General features: G+C 36.2%; 1 protein-coding gene and 1 long non-coding RNA gene across 2 annotated transcripts in view; both read left to right on the top strand.

Annotated features, from left to right (window-relative positions):
- The window catches only part of LOC135204721 (zinc finger protein OZF-like), a 459750-nt gene that overhangs the window by 287899 nt on the left and 146851 nt on the right, over positions 1 to 25000 (top strand). The window lies entirely within an intron of this gene.
- On the top strand, positions 8045 to 12524 carry LOC135204455 (uncharacterized). Its single transcript, XR_010312231.1, has 3 exons — positions 8045 to 8722; positions 8915 to 9088; positions 11736 to 12524. It is a non-coding gene; the product is annotated as an uncharacterized LOC135204455 (long non-coding RNA).

Genomic DNA, 25000 nt, shown 5'->3' with positions numbered 1-25000 from the left:
TCTTACGGAAGCTGGACTGAAGATGGCATAAAATGTTTTGGGCAATAATGCTTCCAGAAGCTTCGAAATCTTATGCAACTTTACATACAAAATGTGTAATGTGCACGTGGCTTTGATCAAAGACATACGCGTACAAGACGATTCTGCTCAACAGACACGTACCCGATCGAAATGGAGGTTGAGCGATAATTAAGACTGACATATTTTGATAACAACTCGAAGACTCGAGCTCTCTTATCAAACGTGTTGACAGATTTTGAAAAACAACTCTAGCTTTGAACGGACAAAGATATTCTCTCTCTTTCTACATTCTACGTTATATATTCTTTTACATTATGTTATGCGAAATCTGAATGCACATTTAAGACATCCTATCTCTAAGCTATATAGGAATCTGAAAAAATGTTGCAAAATTCTTATACACAATACTTTATACAGTCAAAGAGGGGAAATATGCATTTTGACAGTAGCAATATAAAATAATATATTAATGAATAAAATAAATAGAAATAAATAAAAATAAATAAATAAATAAATAAAAATGAATAAAAATACATAAAAAATAATAAATAATAAAAATAAATTAATTAAAATAAAAAATAAATAAAAATAAATAAAAAAATGAATAAATAAATAAATAAGATAAATAAATAGATAATTATGCAAAAAAATAAATAAAAAAACAAATAAGTAAATAAACTGACTAAATAGGACTACGGCGTGAGATTTAGCAGGTAATGGTGAGATTGAGATAGTCGTTAAGGAAGTGATCATGAAATAGATAGTAAGAGAGAAAGAGAATGTGGGAGTAGTAAAAAGACGAGTTAGTATAGTGTAGTGTCCGTTGTTAACCACTGAGAGGTGAACTGAGAAAGTGTGCTCTTTTGGAGGAGATTTGAAGGAATTAGGGCTATGTTGCATTTTCTGTTGTTGTGTCTTATGAAGATCGAATAGAGCATTCCGCAGAAGACTTCACTTGACAAATTGTGTTTGTTACTATTGTGAACTCTGTCCAATATGTAATTCACTTATTGCATGGAACGAGCTCCCACATTATGAAAACTCCCCTAACGGAGTGTTGGACAAGTGCTTGATTGCTATAGTTAGGCAACCGTTTATCAGAATGACTAAGTGAAACAATTGATATTGTAGATCGTAACGATCACTACATGTAAGTAATCATTTTGTAGCTTTTTCGTAACATTTATTTTCATCCTTTTATGATTACTGCATAATCTGTTTTACACAACGAAAACTTTTGTGTTATTCTGTTTTCTGCCATTGATGATGTACTGATATTATAATGTATGCTCTGTGACGAAACCGAGTTAATTGCAAGTTCCTTGAAAGGAATTTTGAGCGCATTTCTGTGTTACTTTTTGTTTGCATTAACATTGACTGAATTATGTTCTGTGTGTTATTGCCGTTATTTGGTTACTTTTGATATTACCCTGAATGCTTGGAATGCATTGCCGTTGGTTTGATATTGCTCAAATTACCCTTCATAGGATCTTGTTGCCATTATGTGGCCTGTTGCTATTGCATTGCTATTTTGAAGTTGCTATGTTGCATTCCTGATGTTTTGCCATACATTTTTATTCCTATCATGACGAGAAAATCAAACGCAACATTCTGACCAATTTGTTTTTTAGAGCTTTTCGAGTTTGTGACCCTAGTTTCATTGACCAGGAAATTGAAATTTTGACTGGAAGTTTCAATAAGTTATGTTACCCTAAGTTTTTTATAGACAGATGTCTTTCTAGAGCCAGAAGAATGTTTTATAATCCAAGGGAACGCTGTTCCACTGCTAATTTTAAATGCCTTCCCCTTCCGTACAATCATGACTTGAAAAAAGTTTCTAATAATCTTAGAAAAGAAAGATATGGGTATACCGTAGTTTTTCAATACCCTAATACTCTTAAAACGAAAATGATCAAAAACAGTTGCAGAAAACCAAACACCGATGTTGGAGTCTATGCTATAGGATGTAAAAAATTGTGACACATGTTATATTGGTGAAAGGGGTCGTTCCCTGGACCAGAGGAAACGTGAACATGTTGCAGCTTGCCGTTTGGGCAACGTTTACAGCGCCATAGCTAAGCATACTTGGGAATCCGATCATGCCATCGACTTCACGGGAGGAAAAGTTATTTATATGAGTGCGGATAGGACCACTAGGAGAATTGTGGAAGGAGCTCTCATCACTTTGAATGACACCTTTGAGGGGAATACTGGAATACAGAACAATTTACTTTAGAGTGAAGAAATTTGCAAAAGGGCCAGAATTAAGAACTTCAGAAATGTGTACAGCCTCCTTCAATCTGATAATGTATATAACCACCCTTCGCCCGTTCCAGAGTCTGATCTACAAACTACCTTTTTGGCTAACGACCCTCAAGATGTCATTCAGGAAGAAGACCGGTGCTTTGTCCGCCTCGAAGATCACGGCGAATTATGGAAAGGAATACGACCCAATGACTTGTATGCATTTTTAACCTTGTTAAAAATTTTTGTCTGTTTGTTTATGTTTATTTGGAATTCTTCACCAATACCATGTCTCATTTGCTTAGTGATAAGTCCACAGGAGGATGGACGAAAGCTTTAAGCTTTGTATATATTTCCTTAAATATATTATATCTAAATAAACAAGGATATTACTGTGGATCCTTCTATGATTTCTTGAAGCACAATACAGTGTTTTTTTATATTGCTATATATATATTATATATATATATATATATATATATATATATATATATATATATTATATATATATATATATATATATAATATAAACAAATAAACAAATAAAAAGTAAAGAAAAATAAATAAATAAATAAAATAAATAGATAAGAAGATAATAAATGAAAATAAACAAATATATAAAAATAAATAAATGAATAGATAAATGTAAACAGATAATAAATAGAAGCAAACAAATAAATAAAAATAAATAAATCAAATTAAATAAATGAATAGATAAAAAACTAAAAATAATCAAATATAAAACAGAAGTAAAGATAAATATATAGAAATAAATGAATAAAAAAAGATAAAAAGAAAATAAGAATAAATAAATACATAAATAAAATCTATAGTGTGACGAAGTGCCAAGTATCTGGTTACTACACTTACCATTCATTAACTGATACCTCACAAAAGCCAGACACCTGAACCCTCATCACAGGTACTAAACGACTGAATACTCTAAAGGCAACAGTGATCCCTTAACAACTTACCAGTATTGCAGAAAATCAGACTAAGTTCATCAAAACAGGTGTGAGGTAATCTTGTAAGTAATTAAATTAATCAAAGGGCATCACTCCTTCAACAACTTTAAAAGTCTAAGTATTTACCTGATTTCAAAAGTCTAAGTACTTCCCTGGTTCTAAGGCACTTCATGTAAATTGAAGGAAAGCAGATCAATTACCACTATGTTTCTACCTAACATCAATATAATCATAATTAAATGCAAATATACTGGTTATAAATGAAAACACTTATAAAAATTTTAAATACAAAAATTTATTATTCAACTCAAAGTTTATAAGTGAAGTTCACAAAATCAGGGAAAATTACCGTTACCTTAAAACAAAGTAAAGTTTAATTAATTCTTGAATCAATTAAGTAAAATTAAATCAAAATTAATTTATCAGAAAATTCAAGAAAATTAATTCAATTGAAATTCAAAAGTGTTAGGCAATAATTGAAATTTGGAAATTAATTCACAAGTGCCAAACAACAATAAAACTTGAAAAGAATTCTAATTAAATGCAAATTAATTAACAAGTGTTAAATTTAATTAAATGTGCAACGACTAACAAATGAAAATAACTAAGTCAATTAAGCTGTGAATGTAAATGAAAATACAGAAAAATGTGGACAATACCAAAATTTAAAAAGCATTAATCACACAGAACATAAAATAAAAAGGCACACTTCAATAAGAAAATGGACAAATACACAAAACATAAAAATCACTTCAAATGAATAAACACAAAACACAAAAATTTGCAATGTGTAAAAGTGTAAATCTTTTCACTCAAAATTTGTAACCATTAGTTTTTACCAAACCTTCGTAACCATCTGTTATTAGTTGTTACCTAACGTCTGTTCCTATCAGTTATTAGTTGCAACTAATACAAATATAACACACTTTACCTTTCTGGTATACCAATTTCTTTCTTATTTGCTGCAGCTTGTTTCACACTTTCACAAAACCAGGTGCCGTTACAAAACAATGTTTGTTCAGATTCCACAAAAAACACTAAATAATACTAAACAAACTCTAAGAAATATCAAATCTGAAATTTACAAATTACATGTGACCATTCAATAAGTACGAAATCGTTACGTTACTTTAAGATCAAAAGTGCTATGCGATGGAGAGAGAGATAGAGAGAGAGAGAGAGAGAGATGTGAATGGTTTGAGTCTTTAAGCCCGACTGAAAAACTTCTCTCTTACGGAAGCTGGACTGAAGATGGCATAAAATGTTTTGGGCAATAATGCTTCCAGAAGCTTCGAAATCTTATGCAACTGATCAAAGACATACGCGTACAAGACGATTCTGCTCAACAGACACGTACCCGATCGAAATGGAGGTTGAGCGATAATTAAGACTGACATATTTTGATAACAACTCGAAGACTCGAGCTCTCTTATCAAACGTGTTGACAGATTTTGAAAAACAACTCTAGCTTTGAACGGACAAAGATATTCTCTCTCTTTCTACATTCTACGTTATATATTCTTTTACATTATGTTATGCGAAATCTGAATGCACATTTAAGACATCCTATCTCTAAGCTATATAGGAATCTGAAAAAATTTTGCAAAATTCTTATACACAATACTTTATACAGTCAAAGAGGGGAAATATGCATTTTGACAGTAGCAATATAATATATTAATGAATAAATAATAGAAATAAATAAAATAAATAAATAAATAAATAATGAATAAAAATACATAAAAAATAAATAAAAAAATAATAAAATAAATTAAAAATAATAAAAAATAAAAATAAAAAAATAATTAAAAAAAATAAAAATAAAAATAAATAAAAAATAAATAAAAAAATGAATAAATAAATAAAATAAGATAATAAAACCTAGATAATATGCAAATAAAAAAAATAAAAAATAAAAAAAAAATAAATAAGTAAATAAAAAATGACTAAATAGGACTACGGCAGTGAGGATTTAGCAGGTAATGGTGAGATTGAGATAGTCGTTAATGAAGTGATCATGAAATAGATAGTAAGAGAGAAAGAGAATGTGGGAGTAGGTAAAAGACGAGTTAGTATAGTGTAGTGTCCGTTGTTAACCACTGAGAGGTGAACTGAGAAAGAGTGCTCTTTGGGAGGAGATTTGAAGGAATTAGGGCTATGTTGGCATTTTCTGTTGTTGTGTCTTATGAAGATCGAATAGAGCATTCCGCAGAAGACTTCAACTTGACAAATTGTGTTTGTTACTATTGTGAACTCTGTCCAATATGTAATTCACTTATTGCATGGAACGAGCTCCCACATTATGAAACTCCTAACGGAGTGTTGGACAAGTGCTTGATTGCTATAGTTAGGCAACCGTTTATCAGAATGACTAAGTGAAACAATTGATATGTAGATCGTAACGATCACTACAGATAAGTAATCATTTGTAGCTTTTTCGTAACATTTATTTCATCCTTTTATGATTACTGCATAATCTGTTTTACACAACTGAAACTTTTGTGTTATTCTGTTTTCTGCCATTGATGATGGTACTGATATTATAATGTATGCTCTGTGACGAAAACCGAGTTAATTGCAAGTTCCTTGAAAGGAATTTTGAGCGCATTTCTGTGTTACTTTGTTGCATTAACATTGACTGAATTATGTTCTGTGTGTTATTGCCGTTATTTGGTTACTTTTGATATTACCCTGAATGCTTGGAATGCATTGCCGTTGGTTTGATATTGCTCAAATTACCCTTCAATAGGATCTTGTTGCCATTATGTGGCCTGTGTTGCTATTGCATTGCTATTTTGAAGTTGCTATGTTGCATTCTATGATGTTTTGCCATTGCTTGAGTTCGTTAGAACTGTGTTTTTCCCATTTTTTATTACCAATTTTGAGTTACATTTTTGTACATTGCATTGGTATTGATGTTTTTGCACCTTTTGCCATTTGTTGAGTGATCACTCCGTACTGTACCTGTATCCGTTCGCGAGCTAGACGAAAATCGCAGGGCTGCTGCATATGCCTCTAGGACGCAACGAACCTGCTAGCTAGACCATGTTCTCTTGCTTTCGCGCCCGTGTTGGAGGCACCTGTTTTCGCTGTTGTTCTGGAATCGTCGGGCGTGTTGTGGAGCATAACACTCGCCAAAGTGCCAGGAGGAACGCAGCGAAATATGATGCAATATTCCTTCCAGTAATCTCGGGAGCCTGTAACGTTCGCCGTAGGCTCCGCCCCCAGAGTGCCGTATAAATACGATGGTCGTAGCAGCAGCCGCAGAGATCGTAAAAGAGAGACACCAGTTAGTCACAGAGAGATATACTCAGTAAGAGCCATATATCTATATATATATATATATATATATATATATAATATATATATATATAGTATAGAAAGATATATGCCACGAAGGAAAATAAACAACGGAGTATACTGAGACCTTTCGACATTCAAACATCCTTTACTAAGCAGTTCATCTGCTTAGTAAAGGGACATTTGAACCTCGAAAGGTCCTCACGGATACTCCGTTGTTTGTTTTCCTTCGTGGCATATATCTTTATTTATGGATTTATCACGTTCCTAACTTTTGTGATTCAGTTTTACATATATATTATATATATATATATATATATATATATATATATATATATATATATTATATATATATGTATATATATATATATATATATATATATATAGATATATATATATATATATATATATATATAATCTTCACCTCAAGTACCTCCTATACATTTCAGGGATCCATCAGGAAACCAAAGACTGCCTTGGAAGGGAGGACTTAGAACACTTCAAAAACATATCATTAGCAGGTACGTTTTTCATCTGAAAAGTATTTTACCTAATTTTATAATATACTGATTTGTAATATTTTTTTTTTAATATGTCAGTATTAAAAATAAATCTTACTAAGTTTTGTATTTGCTAATTTAGCAATATAGTAAAGGACTTTGATATTCCTTAGACATATTACATGTAAAAGTATGAATAAGACCTAAAGCACATCATAAGAGTTCCGGTAAGTGTTCATGGGAGGATTTTTTTCTTCCAGGACAACGTGAACTGGAATCTTTCCTTCACCAGGAAATATCTGGAGTCATCTCTTGTTAGACTGGGTCAGTAGCACTTATGCTCTAGAGAGGATGATGAAATAATTGCATATATCAGTATATTTTCTGTTCACATGAACTGAAACGTTTCTGTCCTTATCCGCTAAACAAAGGGATGAATCCCTATCTAGAGAGTTTATCAGTCATGTTAAACATCTAACTGACAGGCGATAGGAATTCGTCGCTGAACCATCGTCAATCGAGATTTTGTTTCATTTACTCTTCTTTCTATAACTTTTCCCACAGATGAGTGCTCCGAGGGAAGTCACAACTGCGGTGATTATGAAGCTTGTACCGACATGCTTGTCGGCTTCACTTGTTACCGTACAGAAGGCTTTTCACGGAATGGGTCGCACTGCGAAAGTGAGAGAAAGAGAAATTAACACTCTTTTCTTCACCTATTCTTCTCCTACACTTTGCTTACTTCCGTCGTTTACTGCTAGATCGTTTTGCTCATATGACCTTTCTTTCCAAACTGTTCTTGTCTGGTAGTTTTTTTTTTTTTTTTTTTTTTTTTTTTTTTTTTTTGCCAAAGAGTTAAATCAATATCATTACATTTTCCTTTTGTTATTATAACAGTAATGTTGAATCAGGTTTCTTACTTTATAATTCTGCTTCACGAGGAATATGGACGCAATTTTGAGAAATATTTTGAGCCTGCCTCAAACAGCACAAACGGGGCATGCATGTTACACTCCAATCCTCAGGGTTGTCATTCTAGTTATAGGTGAGTTCAGACTGCCTTGATGTCGACAGATGCAAACCTTTGAGACACCACCGTCCTTTTTGCATGTTCTGTTTTCAAACCTTTGTCTCACACCATAACCACAAAAGCAGGATGAGACTTCCGATTATTTAGCCATGCACATTGTATCAGTCTCTTGCGGGTCTTTCTGTCTTCCAAGTGAAGTTCCCTCGTCCATCTGATGACCTTCCAGTAGGAAGTGGAAACTTTTTCTATAATAGAAATTCCAAGTCACAGTTTCAACTGCCTTGCCTGCTTCGAGGACATTTGTCCTTCTTTAATAAAGAAATCATATCTGATATTATGACGGTTATGGTTTAAAAAATCTTTGTTATACATATTTAAAGGTTGTTTTTATCCAGCTTAATATGAACTCCAAGTCCCTACGTATGGTTTAAAAAGATTCCAAGCCCTCTGTCTCCATTACCTGCCCTCCCTCAGAACAAAAGACTGGGACCATTCCACGATGCCTCATTCCTCCAAACTATTAATCATTGACTTCCGAACAGACATTGACGAGTGCGCCCAAGGGAAGGCAGAGTGCAGCCCCCAGGCAACATGCAAGAACTCCGTGGGGAGTTACAGCTGCTCTTGCAACCCACCTTTCGAGGGAGATGGACGAACCTGTGGTAAGAAAAAAATTCTGTGAACAAAGTCAGCAGAGGATAGCAAAAATTGCTTCGGTTTACTTTATGTCATCATTTCCTTTCTTATCTTTTATAAATCAGCTCATGAAAGATCAACGGTCCCATTATTTGGGGTAATTTCGATTCTTATGCAACCTCCTCCTCATTACTTCAGCCTCCTTCTCCTCCTTCCAGAGTTTTCGTGCGAACCCTCGGGCAAGGTCTACGAGGGTCTGGGATGCATCAAGGCTGTGTATGAACCCCTGACCTGGCACCAGATGAACGCCACCTGCCAGGAGGCTGGGTGGCGTTTCGCGCAGGACATCAAAATACGGCATGAAAAGGATGTTGATCGCGCTTTTCCTTATGGTGAGTGACTACTGTCTCCTGACATGATTCTGATAATAATGTTAGCTGCTTATCAAAAGATAAGGAGAGAGAGATAGAGAGAGAAAGAGAGTTTTTAAAAATCATTTTATGCCACACACAAACATAATTTATATAAATACTACATATACACAGAACACAGATTGTTATTACTTAGAATTTATGTGTATATATATTATGTGTGTTATGTGTATGTGTATATATATATGTATATATATATATATATATATATATAATATATATATATATATATATATATATGTGTGTTGTGTGTGTGTGTGTGTGTGTGTGGTGTGTGTGTGTGTGTGTGTGTGTGTGTGTGTGTGGACACAAGTTTTCTTTACCATGGGTGAATTTGAATTTATTTTTTCTCTCCAGTTGGTGTGGATATTTTTTTTAATATCTCAGTTCATGACTTAGAGTCATTGTTCGGGAACGTGTTTGTGTTTCAGCTATTTGATGCTATAGAGAAATATATGGGAGAATTTTTTGCACGTTTTGAATGCATACGTAATGGCACTACATTTCTTCTCTGGATATTTGTGTTCCAGAAATTGTGAGTTTTCTTGCACAATACCCTTGTTGTATCTGTGACAACTTTGTGAGAGATAGGAAACTTAGTTAAGTTATCTAGTGACTTATGTCGTAGTGCATATGGAGAAGTCTTGGCTTAGACACTGTGAGTTTGGAGTTCTGTTATAATGAGTTGTGGCACATTGGTGATTTTTTCTAGAATTTTCTAGACAGTTTTATTTGACGAGTTTTGCCCTTTTTTAGCAATTATGCTAAACGGAGAGAGTTTTTATAGTTTTTGACTATAACATTGAGTTATTCTCTGGAGAATTGGAGTTAGAATTGAGATATAATTGAGATATATTATTTTGGAGAAATAATTGGAGGTATATATTATTTTGGAGTTATATTTTGAGATATAATATATTGGAGATGTATTTTTTTGGCCATTTTTGATATTTGCCAATGTGGTATGAGCTATGTTTAGTTCAATTATTTTGCAGCCATCTTTGTTGCAAATGGAGACACATATTTGGAGATTATGGGGCAATATTTGTGAGTATGTGAGTTAGATGCCTTGAGTGCACATTTTTTGGAGATATATTATTTGGAGCCTTGTTTTGTTCCACACGGAGTTATTGGGGAAATAGAGGTAATATTTTGTATTTGCCGAAATAGAGGTGATTATTCTCTATTCCTGGAGTGGTGTCTTTTTTTTTTACTGACATGTGGCTATTAGAGAAATAAGAGAATAATATAAGGGGGTTGGTTATTAACCAAATGGAGGAAATATTTTTATAACCGGAGTGGTGTTATTATTAATATGGTGTCTCATAATGGAGTTGGAATTAATCTTGGTCGGGTGACCCTTTTTTTCGTGGTTATGGAGTTTTTTTTTCGAGTCAAGAGAAGATTTCTGTGGTTCTTTTTTTTTATTTCGTGTCTATTTAGAGGCGAATGGCATTACTGCATTACGAGTCATATGGAGATGTGTGTGCATTTGTTATGTTCACAAGTGTGTTATTCTTGGAGAAATATAATTTGGGAAAAGTCATGTTGAGAGAATAAGTCTTCGAGACAAATTTTTGAACACATTAGTCATATCCTGGAGTTAATTCTGTGAAATGTGTCAGTTAGACCTCTTTTTTTCTAGAGAATCATGAGTTTCCAAACTTATGTGTCTGACTAGACAATTTTTGTGCTGTTGTTTGAGCATGTGTCCGCAGGCGATTTTTCTGCTGACAAGCGATGTGATGAGCCGTGTGCTGACTTTTTTCCTCTGATGGTGATAGATCAGAATTTTTTGCAATATCTGGAAATATTGACAATAGCATTTCACGAAAGCGCATGTGTAAGAGTTTGCTTTCTGGCAAATTCCATAATTTTACATGGAGCATTTCTTGGGAAAAACGCGGGAGTTATGCATATTATACATGTATTATGTATTTTGTGATTGGGGAAATCTACATGTGATTATTTTTTTTTTTATATTTTTTCTTCCTTTTCCTATGCGAGATATAATTTGGGGATTGAGTTTAAATAGCATTTCTTTTTGGATGGGAGATGTGATTTTTCTGGGGTTGTTACTTAAGTAAAGGGAGTTTGACATTAAGTCTCATTGTGATTAATTATTGAGCAGTAAAGGGGTATTTGCTGTTAAAAGTTGGAGATTTTTACTGATTTTGTGGGTTGTTCAAATATCAGAACTTGAGAGAACATTTTTTGGGTCTGGGTGTGTTACGTGATTCTTTTTTTTTTCTTGAGCTCATTGCGATTTTTATCTTTTCTTTTTTTTTCTTGTGAGCACATTCGAGTTTGAAATGTGAGTGGAGAATTCCGTGGAGTTGCTGTGATTTCTAAGTTGTGTGTGTGCTGATGTGTGAGTTTGGAGAATTGAGTTGGAGAACTTGATGTGTTTTTTTTTCTTTGAGAGTTGTGATAATGACTTATGATTTAGTAGTCATATTAAGGGAGTTGATTGGGAGACGTTCAGTTAGTATTTCTGACTTTTTGAGATCATTGTTTGATAGAAGTAGTATGTCTGGGTTAATTTTCTTAGATTGACCAAAGACTTGACTGACATACTAACACCAAAAAAGTCGTTTCCCGACTCCAGCAAGACGTCCACCAGCCGTGAGCAGAGAGTACTGCTGTCGTGTTGTCCAGGGTAATTACAAGAATTTCCACGTGGGTGATCGCGAGAATTCTACAGCGTGTTTTTTGGGGATCTGCAGAAGCCGTGAGAAGTCTTCTACAATGAGGGAGGCATTCCGTCTTCCTACAGTTAGCTACAGTCTACTGTCTGTGCAGCTACTTGCAGACAAGCGAAGAGGGATATTCAAGAAATGCAGAAAATATGAGAGAAAATGCGTCTTGTGTTATTGGGAGATAAAGCGTGATAAGACTTTATTTTATAATGCCAGAGACGTGCAGTTTTACTTATATTTTATTTTAAGCCGGCCAGTGTTTTGTGTTATAAGCAATTTTGCTAGGCGGGGGCTAGCATATAAGGTGGCCGAGCTATCTGTAAGGCCTAGGGTTTTTGATTAATAATATATTGTCCATGTGTTCCCTGTGACCTATGGAATGTGGAGAACAGTGCAGGAGCGGCGACCTGAGAGTAGCTGACAATGAGTTTCTAGGGATGGCGTGAGATAAAAATGCTTAGTTCAAAAAGTCAATGTACGACAGTTTATGAACTCTTCTCAAAGTGCCTTTGTGAAACTGGATGCAGCTAGAACCGTGAGGTGCTATCGAACTGTGTGTTCGTATGTGCGTGTGCGCCTCTTTCTGTTAAAAGTGTCATACCCAAGCCTATGGGGGGAATTTTGAGAGAGGGCTTCAAGTCACAGGCAAAGATGCCGTAGCGTTCGCCGGGGGAGTTTTTTATTAACAGTGTTTTAGTGTCCGGTTGTTTGGGTAAGTGTTGAAGTGCTTTAGCCAAAGAGTGGCTTGTTATCTGTTTGACATTTTGTGTCTATGATATTACCAATATTTTAAACCTCTGTCAGTCAATCTTGTGTTGTGGTAATTTACCGGTATGTGTTTCTGTATCTTTGAAACAGACGGATCTGGAATGCCGGGGGACAAAGAATTCCCAGAGGGGTGTAGACTTTTTTTGGTGACCAGACATGTTACATTTACGGGGTTTTTGAGTTAGTCTGTAAGACTGGATTACTTGATTGATTGATTTATTTATTCTTGTTAATAAACGTTAATGTTATGATGCAACTCTCTCATTTTCATTACCTGTTAGAATGGAGAGAAAGAGGTGGAGAGAGAGAGAGAGAGAGAGAGAGAGAGAGAGAGGGATTGCCGAGAGAGAGAGAGAGAGAGAGGCTGTGTGTGTAATGTTGTGTGTGGTTTGCCTCCCGTTTCGTGTCACGCTTACCTTATGAATAATGGGGGGGGAAATCCCCCCAGTTACATATATATATATATATATATATATATATATAGATATATATATATATATATATATATATATATATATATATATATATATATATATATATATATATATATATTATATATATATATATATATAATATATAGACACATATACACATATATGGGGTCAATAGCCGTAATGGTCAAGGAACTATAACTCTACTCTCGTGTTTATGTTTTTTTTTGAGTCCTTCATGAATTCTCATATTTATTTGAAGACAAAATTTTGCTGATGAAAGTGATTGGTTGAACAGCAGCTCCTGTACGGTGTAAATGTGTGCCCCGGCCCCAGAGGTCCTTTGTTCCACCTCACCCGTTGGACTGTGGAACAGTTTCCTTTCTGAGCGCCTCAGTGACCGCGAGTTCGATTTTCGGGCTTTCCATTGAGGAGTGAGAGATGTGCATTTCTGGTGATTGAAGTTCACTCTCGACGTGGTTCAGAGGTCACGTAAAGCCGTTGGTCCCTTTGCTGAATAACCATACTGGTTACTTGCAATGGAAAAATACCATACGAACTAAACTAAGTCTCCTTACATAGGATGTCGTTCAGTTGGAACTTTTAACATTTCAAGCGAGGATCCAACACATTAATACTTGAAAACAGTTCTCTTTGTACTTAAATAATTTACTTACAAATAATTTACTTACGCTTTTATCTATTTATTTATGAATTCGTTCATTTATTTTTCTTTTCCAAAAACTGATCTGTTTCTGTATTTCCTATTACCTTCTGTTACGTCTTTAAAATGAACACCATATTCTTTTGGAAGATTATGATAATAATAATAATAATAATAATAATAATAATAATAATAATAATAATAATAATAATAATAATAATAATAATAATAATAATAATATGTGGCGCCGTGGAGGAGTTGGTTAGGTCTTCAATAGACTTAAGTCAAGTTAAGCAACATTGGGGCTGGTCAGTCGTTGGATGGGTGACCGCTCCTCCTCGGCGTTGATTCCCTTGGGAAAGGAGGGGGGGATCTTTACCATAATTTCCTCAGTCTACTCAGCTGTAAATGAGTACCTATCCCTGATGGGTAGGGTCAGCTATGGGTTAAATAGGCAAAACTCAGCAATGAATGGAAAGAAATGAAAGGAATAAACGACAACGACGGTAAATGGAACCTCTGGCAACAGAGGAGCTTCGTCCGGCAACCAGGTATTCAACCCAATTGAAGGGAAGACGGTCAGGTACTTGGAGGTCGTCATCCAGCAACTGATCACCACAACGAGAAAGTAATCAACAGCCTGAGATTGGAGCTACAGAGGCAAAAAGGAAAAAGAAAATGGACAAGAGAAGAAAATAAGGAAATATGGAGATGCTACATCAGAAGCAACCCGACGGAGAGAGGATATAGAAGAAGATTGATCAACATCTGGAATGAGAGGAATAACACCCCCCAAACAGAGCAGAGGCTGGCAGACCAAGTAAGGAACATAAAGAAAAAAGAACTGGCTCTCCCAACAGAAAGAGAAGAACTGGAAAGGGAAAATGTCACACGGACAACGAATTAGCGAAAAGACGAACTGAGAGACGATGCCACAGAAGACGACAGGGAGGATGAAGTATCAAACAATGACACACGAAGAAACACCGACGAAGTAACAGAGAGGACGGAATGGGTAGAAAAGATTAGACAATGGATGGAGACAGATACAGAGAGAACAAAGATCCCCTCCATGAAAGCCTACAACACCAAGAAATTAAGGGAGAAAACAAGTGAGGTCAATGAAATAATGGGGCCTATACACACCACCAGTATCACAGAAACAAATAACTTGACATATGCAGGAGCAAGATTAGTAGCAGAACTGATGGGGATTCGAACACCAACACCACCGTCACAACCAACCCAACAGAAAGCAAAACAGCAACCTCCTTGGAAAAGGCGCCCTGGAAAAGCAAATCATGGTGATGAGATCTGACTTGAGTAAACTGAAAGAGATGGCAGAAAAAAAGGCTAAAGAAGCAAGAAAACAAGGGAGGAACTCAACGAGAAATACAAAGTACAAGAGAGGGGACTAAACAACACAATAGAAGATAAGTAAAACAGAGGCTTAAGCCAAAGCACACAAGATCCAACGGTACATGAAAGCAGGAATAAGGGATACCAACAGAACAAACTATTCGGAACCAACCAGAAAAGACTATACAGCCAACTAAGAGGGGAAGACAACCACCCAGAAATTCCTGAAGCCGAACCAAGTAAGAGACTCTGGGAAAACATATGGAGCAATCCGGTATCACACAACAAACATGCAACATGGCTCCAGGAAGTCAAGGAAGAAGAAACAGGGAGAATAAAACAAAGATTCACAGACATCACGACAGACACAGTCAGCACAACTAAAGAAAATGCCAAACTGGAAACCCCAGGTCCCGGATGAAGTCCAATGGATACTGGCTCAAAAACTTCAAGGCCCTACACACGAATAGCAGAACAACTCCAGCATGTATCTCAAATCACCAAGCACCCAAATGGATGACCACAGGAAGAACATCCTTAGTACAAAAAGACAAGAGTAAGGAAATATAGCCAGTAACTACAGGCCTATCACCTGCCTACCAATTAATGTGGAGTTACTAAACAGGTATCATCAGTGAAAGGCTATACAACTACCTAGAGGAGAAACAAAAACACCATCCCCCTACCAACAGAAAGGCTGCAGAAGGAAGTGTAGCGGGCACAAAAGACCAGCTCCTGATAGACAAAATGGTAATGAAGAACAGTAGGAGAAGGAAAACCAACCTAAGCATGGCATGGATAGACTATAAGAAAGCCTTCGACATGATACCACACACATGGCTAATAGAATGCCTGAAAATATATGGGCAGAGGAAAACACCATCAGCTTCCTCAAAAAATACAATGCGCAACTGGAATACAATACTTACAAGCTCTGGAATAAGACTAGCAGAGGTTAATATCAGGAGAGGGATCTTCCAGGGCGACTCACTGTCCCCTCTACTCTTCGTAGTAGCCATGATTTCCCATGACAAAAGTACTACAGAAGATGGATGCCGGGTACCAACTCAGAAAAGAGGCAACAAAATCAACCATCTGATGTTCATGGACGACATCAAGCTGTATGGTAAGAGCATCAAGGAAATAGATACCCTAATCCAGACTGTAAGGATTGTATCTGGGGACATCAGAATGGAGTTTTGGAATAGAAAAAATGCGCCTTAGTCAACATACAAAAAGGCAAAGTAACGAGAACTGAAGGGATAAAGCTACAGATGGGAGCAACATCAAACACATAGATGAGACAGGATACAAATACTGGGAATAATGGAAGGAGGAGATATAAACACCAAGAGATGAAGGACACGATCAGGAAAGAATATATGCAGAGACTCAAGGTGATACTCAAGTCAAAACTCAACGGCGGAAATATGATAAAAGCCATAAACACATGGGCAGTGCCAGTAATCAGATACAGCGCAGGAATAGTGGAATGGACGAAGGCAGAACTCCGCAGCATAGATCAGAAAACAGGAAACAAATGACAATACACAAAGCATACACCCAAGAGCAAATACGGACAGACTATACATAACACGAAAGGAAGGAGGGAGAGGACTACTAAGTATAGAGGACTGCAGTCAACATTGAAAACAGAGCACTGGGGGCAATATCTGAAAACCAGTGAAGACGAGTGGCTAAGAGTGCATGGGAAGAAGGACTATAAAAGTAGACGAAGACCAGAAATATACAGAGACAGGAGAAAGACAGAAAGAACACAGGACGGCACAACAAACCAATGCACGGACAATACTGAGACAGACTAAAGAACTAGCCAGCGATGACAATTGGCAATGGCTACAGAGGGGAGAGCTAAAGAAGGAAACTGAAGGAATGATAACAGCGGCACAAGATCAGGCCCTAAGAACCAGATAGTTTTTCAAAGTACGATAGACGGAAATAACATCTCTCCCATATGTAGGAAGTGCAATACGAAAAATGAAACCATAAACCACATAGCAAGTGAATGCCCGGCACTTGCACAGAACCAGTACAAAAAGAGGCATGATTCAGTGGCAAAAGCCCTCCACTGGAGCCTGTGCAAGAAACATCAGCTACCTTGCAGTAATAAGTGGTACGAGCACCAACCTGAGGGAGTGATAGGAAAACGATCAGGCAAAGATCCTCTGGGACTATGGTATCAGAACGGATAGGGTGATACGTGCAAATAGACCAGACGTGACGTTGACTGACAAAGTCAAGAAGAAAGTATCCTCATTGATGTCGCAATACCATGGGACACCAGAGTGAAGAGAAAAAGGAGAGGGGAAAAATTGATAAGTATCAAGATCTGAAAATAGAAATAAGAAGGATATGGGATATGCCAGTGGAAATCGTACCCATAATCATAGGAGCACTAGGCAACGATCCCAAGATCCCTGAAAAAAGGAATCTAGAAAAAACTAGAGGCTGAAGTAGCTCCAGGTCTCATGCAGAAGAGTGTGATCCTAGAAACGGCACACATAGTAAGAAAAGTGATGGACTCCTAAGGAGGCAGGATTTGCAACCGGAACCCACACTATAAATACCACCAGTCGAATTTGAGGACGTGATAGAGCAAAAAAAAAAAAAAAAAAAAATAATAATAATAATAATAATAATAATAATAATAATAATAATAATAATAATAATAATAATAGTAATGTTCTAAGGGGTCCACAATAATAGAAATGTTGAAGGTTCGTGTATAATTTATAAACACTTATACGTTTCGAACCCTTCTCTGGGTTCATCTTTAATCCATAAAAATGCATTTTTTGGGACTGGAGATGAACCCAGAAAAGGGTTGGAAAAGTTTAATAAAGTGTTCATAAATTATACACGAACCTTTAACATTTCTATTATTGTTGACCCCTTAGAACATTGTACAAGCTCTTGTGATAGAGAGTTTTTCCCAAATAATAATAATAATATTTGGGAAAATATTATTATTATTATTTTCAATACAACGTTGGTTGTACTGAAAATATGCAGTAAGCTTATTCTTAGTAACCAGGAGAAATCAATGGGTAAAATGTTCAGAGATGAAGAAGCTGCTTTTAGAAAGGTAGTTTTGCAGATCAAATATTTGTGTAAATATTCATCTATAGCAGCAGTGTATAGAATTTAGACAACTTTTTTTATGGCTTTCGTTGATGATTAGATCTTGCTGTCCAGCCTCTCTTATTATTACATTCTCTCAGTTCCACGTTTATGAACTTTTATTTCCTGAATTCCTTATTTGTTTTCTGAATCCCTCATTCGTTTTCTGAAACCCTCTACCTTGCTGTCCAACTCCTCTAACTCTTATTTTATCGATGCCTTGAGAGCTGAATAGCATCGTAGCCTAATTTAAATGTAGCAGTTTTTGGTAAACAGATGAATTTGAATTATTTCATTTATAGACTCCACGGTGGCCCCCATCTGCTCCCTTCTGTTGTTGCTGTTCAATAACATCCTTCTTCCGCCTCCCTCCCTCCACCCTCCCCCCCCCCCTACGACTCCTTAACCACCTCGTGAGTCGCCCAAGGGCCCCACTTGAAAGTCCACTTCCCCTTCGGAACAATTAGGCTCTCAGGGCCTACTCTTAGGAACGTCCGTTATGCACTTATACTGATGTCTCTCTCTCTCTCTCTCTCTCTCTCTCTCTCTCTCTCTCTCTCTCTCTCTCTCTCTCTCTCTATCTGTGTTTTTTTTATCTGATTTTTTTTAATCAATGTTCTTGCTCTCCTCCGTTTGACTTCACTGTGGTTTTTCTTGTTTCTCTCCATCTTGCTTGGTGAGACGTACCCGCGTGAAGTCAGATTAATCAACAGATATCACAAGTTTAACATACGACTAGAATTTGAGAAATATCTAGAAGTGTTCGTGAACTATCGGTGATAAGATTATGTGAAAATAGTAGGATAAAGCGTCTTCTAAGTTAGTTTAAACAAAGTGTAATACTGAAATCAGAACAGATGGCAGTAAGTTCCAACTGCGGGAAAAGGTGGCGTAATTTAGCTTGCTTGGCAGATTCGCAATACGATGAGGTAGCAGGAAGGGAACTGGCATTTCTCATCTATGAAATCAGCAACAGTCCTAACCAAAAGATACAAAAGCATTCATAGATATATTAGAAGGATATAATCCTTCAAACTGGAACAAATCTAATGAATGAAAACATCTTGAAAATAATTGAAGAAGTTCCAAATAAAATCCAAGTGGTCAAGAGATCATAAAGAAAATATACATAAACCAACATATTCCGACAAAGAAAATGAATAAGGTTGAATCTTGTGAATATCCTAATTGATGCATTAGGAAAAAGAATGCCAAAAGCATGCAAACTGTGTAAGGTTTGGTATAGCATAGTCAATCCACAAAACCTAATCAGAAAATGTGCTGCATGCAACATTCCGACCCATCCACAGTGTGCTGAGGTAATGCAAGATTTGAGAAAAGATACAAGAATTTTTTGTTCAACATGTCTATCATGGATAGACAATGTTATTAAATCAAGATTGAATGTACAAATAGTTGAGGATGAAGAAGAAGAGGAAGAGGAAGAAAAAGAAGAAAAAGAAGAAGAGGAAAACGGAAGAGAAGTAAACAAAAATGAAATGACAGGAAAAAAATCAAAGGAAAACAAAGAAGATAAAAGAATGGATGCAGAGATACTCATTGAGTACTACATATGAGGCAATAAAGCAGCATACCTACGAAGAAACTAAAATTTACGATATGACAACAGAAAAGCAAATCCGAAGAGTCTACCAGATCTACACAATGACGGGAAAGAGGAAAAAATAGACAAGAAAGACAAAATCTGCAACCTTTTGAAAAGAGGGAATTGCAGATTTGGAGAAAGATGTTACTACAAACATCCTAAGGTCATGTCCAAAACTATGAAATATATGGTAAATGGTGACATACTCTTAGATGGCTATGGGGATGATTGCAGAGATCTGCATCCAAAAATATGTAAAAACCTAAAAGAAGGAAAAGGATGTAAGTTCGACAAAAATGCAAATATATGCACCCTGTAGCCATGAATCATAATCAAATAAATAACCAACCAAGTAATAAAATCCAAAATAAGAAAGAAACAAATAAAGAGAGAAATCAAGAATATCAGGTAAAAGAGAAAAGCAAACCACCAATGAGATATGCAGAGGTGTCAGCAAAAAATTTCAAAGCATCAGCTCCGAAATTCTACTCAAGAGATAATAACTGTATTTATTATGCAAGAGGATATTGCAGAGACGGAGAAAATTGCAGATTCAGACACAAAATGAATAATTATGATGCAAGGAAGATCAAATATTATGGAAAAAGTTGGATTTTTTAATGGTCAGAATTTCTGGAAATGAAAAAAAGAACAACAAAATACCAGAACAGGAAAGAGACAAATGGGAAAATCCTTATTACTACCAAGATTAAAGTGAAAGGAGAAAACACGCAAAACCCATCATAGTGATGAATGCGCAGGGTTTAGTTACGAGTAACTCAAAAAGAAAAATAGAGTACTTAAGAGAAAAACTAACCCAAAATGAAAAGAAATAGATATAATGAAATATAAGTGAAAACCTGGTATTCCCAAGAGGACTGGGGAATGATGGATCAAATAAAAAAAGGGTTCCAAACTTATAGATCAGATAGAAAAAATAGGAATCAAGGGGGAACCGCAATATATGGGAAAGACAAAAAACAAGGAAAAATATCATGAGAAATATAGTAACTCAGAATGTGAACTAATAGCGGTAGAATTTGAATCTGAAAAATTGATGAACATAGTAATATATAGACCTCCTAATACTAAAGAGTTTGACTTAATAATTTGAAAAATTGGATGATATATGTAGAAATCACAAGGACTGGACTATTCTCCTATCTGGTGACTTCAACTTTCCTTTCGTAGAATGGAAAGAACGAATAGGAGACTGTGGTTGTACTTATACATATAAAAAGAGAGTAATAGTAGTGCAGAAGATAAGAGGCAATTTGAAAAGCTATTAGTATGCTACTAGAATACAACATTCAACAAATAAATCACCTGCCAACAAGAAAGGAAATACTTTTAGACCTAGTATTTGTGTGAACGAGAGAATTATGTTAAAGAAATAATAGTTTATAATGCGAGTATTTCAGATCATAATGTCATAGAATTAACAGTTCATTCCAAAGCAAAGTGAAAATAGAGATAAGCAAGAAATGAAAAAAGTGGAAGGATATGGAAAATACAACTTCTACAGTAAAAATATAAAATAAAAGTCAGAAATTTAATGAAGAATTAAACAAAGATTGGGATAATATTTTCGTAAGTGATGACATAAGGGTAAATACGGAGATATTATATAAAATATTGGAGAAAATAGTGGATAAATATATACCGAAGAAGAAAATAAAAAGTAAACATCATTCTTGCATACCAAGAGACAGAAGGATCTTGTTCCAGAAAATCAGAAAGTGGAAAAAAGGTCTTGCAAAAGAAAAAAATGCATGAAAGTTATAGAACTAAAAAGTAAGATAGAAAATGCAGAACAAAAGATTATACAATCAAAAGAAATGAAAAACGGGACTTGGAAGAAAAAACCCTATTAAATATCAAGCAAAACCCAAACTATTATACTCATATGTGAAGAAGATGAATAAAAGAAGAATAGAAATAGGCCCTCTGAGAATTGAAGGGAGATTAACGAATGAAAAAAAGGAAATTTGCAACATACTGGCAGAACGATATAAGAGAGAATTCACCCCTAGAATAGATAATGAAAGATAATGATATAGAAGTAAGGACGAAAATAGTGAATATTTAGCTGACATAGAAATTAATGAAGCTGATATTGTGCAGGCAATTAATGAAATTAAAAATGGAGCTGCTGCAGGGCCGGATGGAGTCCCTGCTATTTTGTTAAAGAAAGTAGTTCATTCTATCGCAAAGCCACTTGCAATATTATTAAGACAAAGTGTAGATACAGGCAAGATTTATGATGAGCACAAAACATTGCATATATCACCCCTACTTTCAAAAGTGGATCAAGACTAGAGGCAAGTAATTATAAGGCCTGTGAGTCTAACATCACATATTATGAAAGTGTATGAAAGGGTAATGAAGAAAAATATTATGAAACATTTAATAAAAAATAATTTGTTTAATATAGGCAACATGGTTTCGTACCCGGAAAAAGTACACAAACCCTATTGTTAGTCCACCGTGAGAACATATTCAAAAATATTAAAAGCGGAAATGAAACAGATGTGGTTTATCTAGACTTGCAAAAGCTTTTGACAAAGTAGACCATAATATATTAGCAAAGAAAATTAGAAAACACAATATCGTAGATAAAGTAGGAAGATGGTTAAAAGAATTTTTACACACAGAAAACAGATAGTTATTGCAAACGATGAGAAATCGGATGAAACCAAGGTAATATCCGGTGTGCCACAAGGTACGGTGCTAGCTGCAATACTTGTTTGTTATTATGATTGAAGACATAGACAGTAATGTTAAGGATTCGGTAGTGAGTAGTTTCGCTGATGACACAAGAATAAGTAGAGAAATAACTTGTGATGAAGATAGGAACGCTCTACAAAGAGACCTTAACAAAGAATATGATTGAACAGAGGTAAATAGGATGGTATTTAACTCTGATAAATTTGAATCAATAAATTATGGAGACAGAGAAGGAAAGCTATATGCATATAGGGGACCTAATAATGAGACAATCACAAATAAGGAAGCAGTTAAAGACCTTGGTGTGATGATGAATAGGAACATGTATGCAATGATCAAAGAAAGCCATTCTGTTGGCAAAATGTAAAGCAAAATGGGAATGTTGTTACGGCACTCAAAAACAAGAAAAGCTGAACACATGATTATGCTTTATAAAACATATGTTCGTAGTCCACTTGAATATTGCAATATGATAGGGTACCCACACTATCAAAAGGATATTGCACAAATGAGATGTACAAAGGTCCTTTACAGCTAGAATAGAAGAAGTTAAGGACCTAGACTACTGGGAAAGACTTCAATCCTTAAAATTATATAGTCTAGAAAGGAGAAGAGAACGCTACATGATAATTCAGGCATGGAAACAGATAGAAGGAATAACAGAAAATATCATGGAACTAAAAATATCAGAAAGAGCAAGCAGAGGTAGATTAATAGTGCCCAAAACTATACCAGGAAAAAAAGGAAAGGCAAAGCAACAAGAACATTAATCCACTACGCACCAGCATCGATAATGCAGCGTCTATTCAATGCGTTTGCCAGCTCATCTGAGGAATATATCAGGAGTGAGCGTAGATGTGTTTAAGAATAAGCTCGACAAATATCTAAACTGCATCCCAGACCATCCAAGATTGGAAGATGCAAAATATACCGGAAGATGTACTAGCAACTCTCTGGTAAACATTAGAGGCGCCTCACACTGAGGGACCTGGGGCAACCCGAACGAAATGTAAGGTCTGTAAGGTAAGGTAAGGATCTCATCTATTTTCCGCTTTTTAGTCTCCTCCTTGTGTCCAGTCCTTCTTTCTGCGTCCAGTCTTCTTTTCTGCGTCCAGTCTTCTTTCTGCGTCCAGTCTTCTTTATTTCTGCGTCCAGTCTTTCTTCCTGCTCCAGTCTCTTTCTGTGTCCAGTATTCGTCTCGGCAATCCAGTCTTCTTTCTGCGTCCAGTTCCTCTTTCCTGCGTCCAGTCTTCTTCCTGCATCGTCTTCTTTCTGCTTCCAGTCTTCTTTCTGTGTCCAGTCTTCTTTCTGTCTCCAGTCTTCTTTCTGCGTCCAGTCTTCGTCCTGCGTCCAGTCTTCTTTCTGCTTCCGTCTCCTTCTGTGTCCAATCTTCTTTCTGTCTCCCAGTCTTTCTTCTGCGTCCAGTCTTCTTCCTGCGTCCAGTCCCCCTTCTTTCTGCGTCCGTCTTCTTTCTGCGTCCAGTCTTCTTTCCTGCGTCCAGTCTTCTTCCTGCCCCGTCTTCTTTCGCAGTCTTCTTCCTCCGTCCAGTCTTCTTTCTGCGGTACAGTCTCTTCCTGCGTCCAGTTTCTTCCTGAGTCCGTCTTCTTTCTGCGTCCAGTCTTCATTCCTGCCGTCCCAGTCTTCGATTCTGAGTCCAGTCTTCTTTCTGGTCCAGTATTCTTTCTGCCGTACAGTCTTCTTTCTGTGTCCAGTCTTCTTCTGCGTCCAGTCTTCTTCCTGAGTCCAGTCTTCTTTCCTGCGTCCAGTCTCTTTCTGCATCCAGTCTTCTTTCTGTGTCCTAGTATTATTTGCATCCGGTCTTCTCCTGCATCAGTCTTCTTTTCTGTGGTCAGTCTCTTTCTCGTACCAGTCTTCTTCCTACAGTCCAGTCTTATTCCTGCGTCCAGTCTCTTTCTGCGTCCCAGTCTTCTTTCTTTGTCCAGTCTTCTCTGTGTCCAGTATTCTTCTGCGTCCAGTCTTCTGTCTGCGTCAGTCTTCTTCTGTGTCCGTATTCTTTCCTGCGTCTAGTCTTCTTTCTATGTCCAGTCTTCTTTCTGTGTCTAGTCTTCTTTCTGTGTCCTGTCTTCTTCCTGCGTCCAGTCTTCTTTCTGTGTCCAGTCTTCTTCCTGCGTCTAGTCTTCTTTCTATGTCCAGTCTTCTTTCTGTGTCTAGTCTTCTTTCTGTGTCCAGTCTTCTTCCTGTGTCCAGTCTTCTTTCTGTGTCCAGTCTTCTTTCTGTGTCCAGTTTTCTTCCTGCGTCCAGTCTTCTTTCTGCGTCCAGTCTTCTTTCTGCGTCCACTCTTCTTTCTGTGTCCAGTCTTCTCCTGCGTCCAGTCTGCTTTCTGTGTCCAGTCTTCTTTCTGTGTCCAGTCTTCTTTCTGTGGACAGTCTTCTTCCTGCATCCAGTCTTCTTTCTGTGTCCAGTCTTCTCCTGCGTCCAGTCTTCTTTCTGCGTCCAGTCTTCTTTCTGCGTTCAGTC

The sequence above is a fragment of the Macrobrachium nipponense genome, chromosome 47 (assembly GCF_015104395.2).
Source record: "Macrobrachium nipponense isolate FS-2020 chromosome 47, ASM1510439v2, whole genome shotgun sequence".
NCBI lineage: Eukaryota > Metazoa > Arthropoda > Malacostraca > Decapoda > Palaemonidae > Macrobrachium > Macrobrachium nipponense.
The sequence above is the reverse complement of the archived record's forward strand: the minus strand, read 5'-3'. Positions and strand labels throughout refer to the sequence as shown.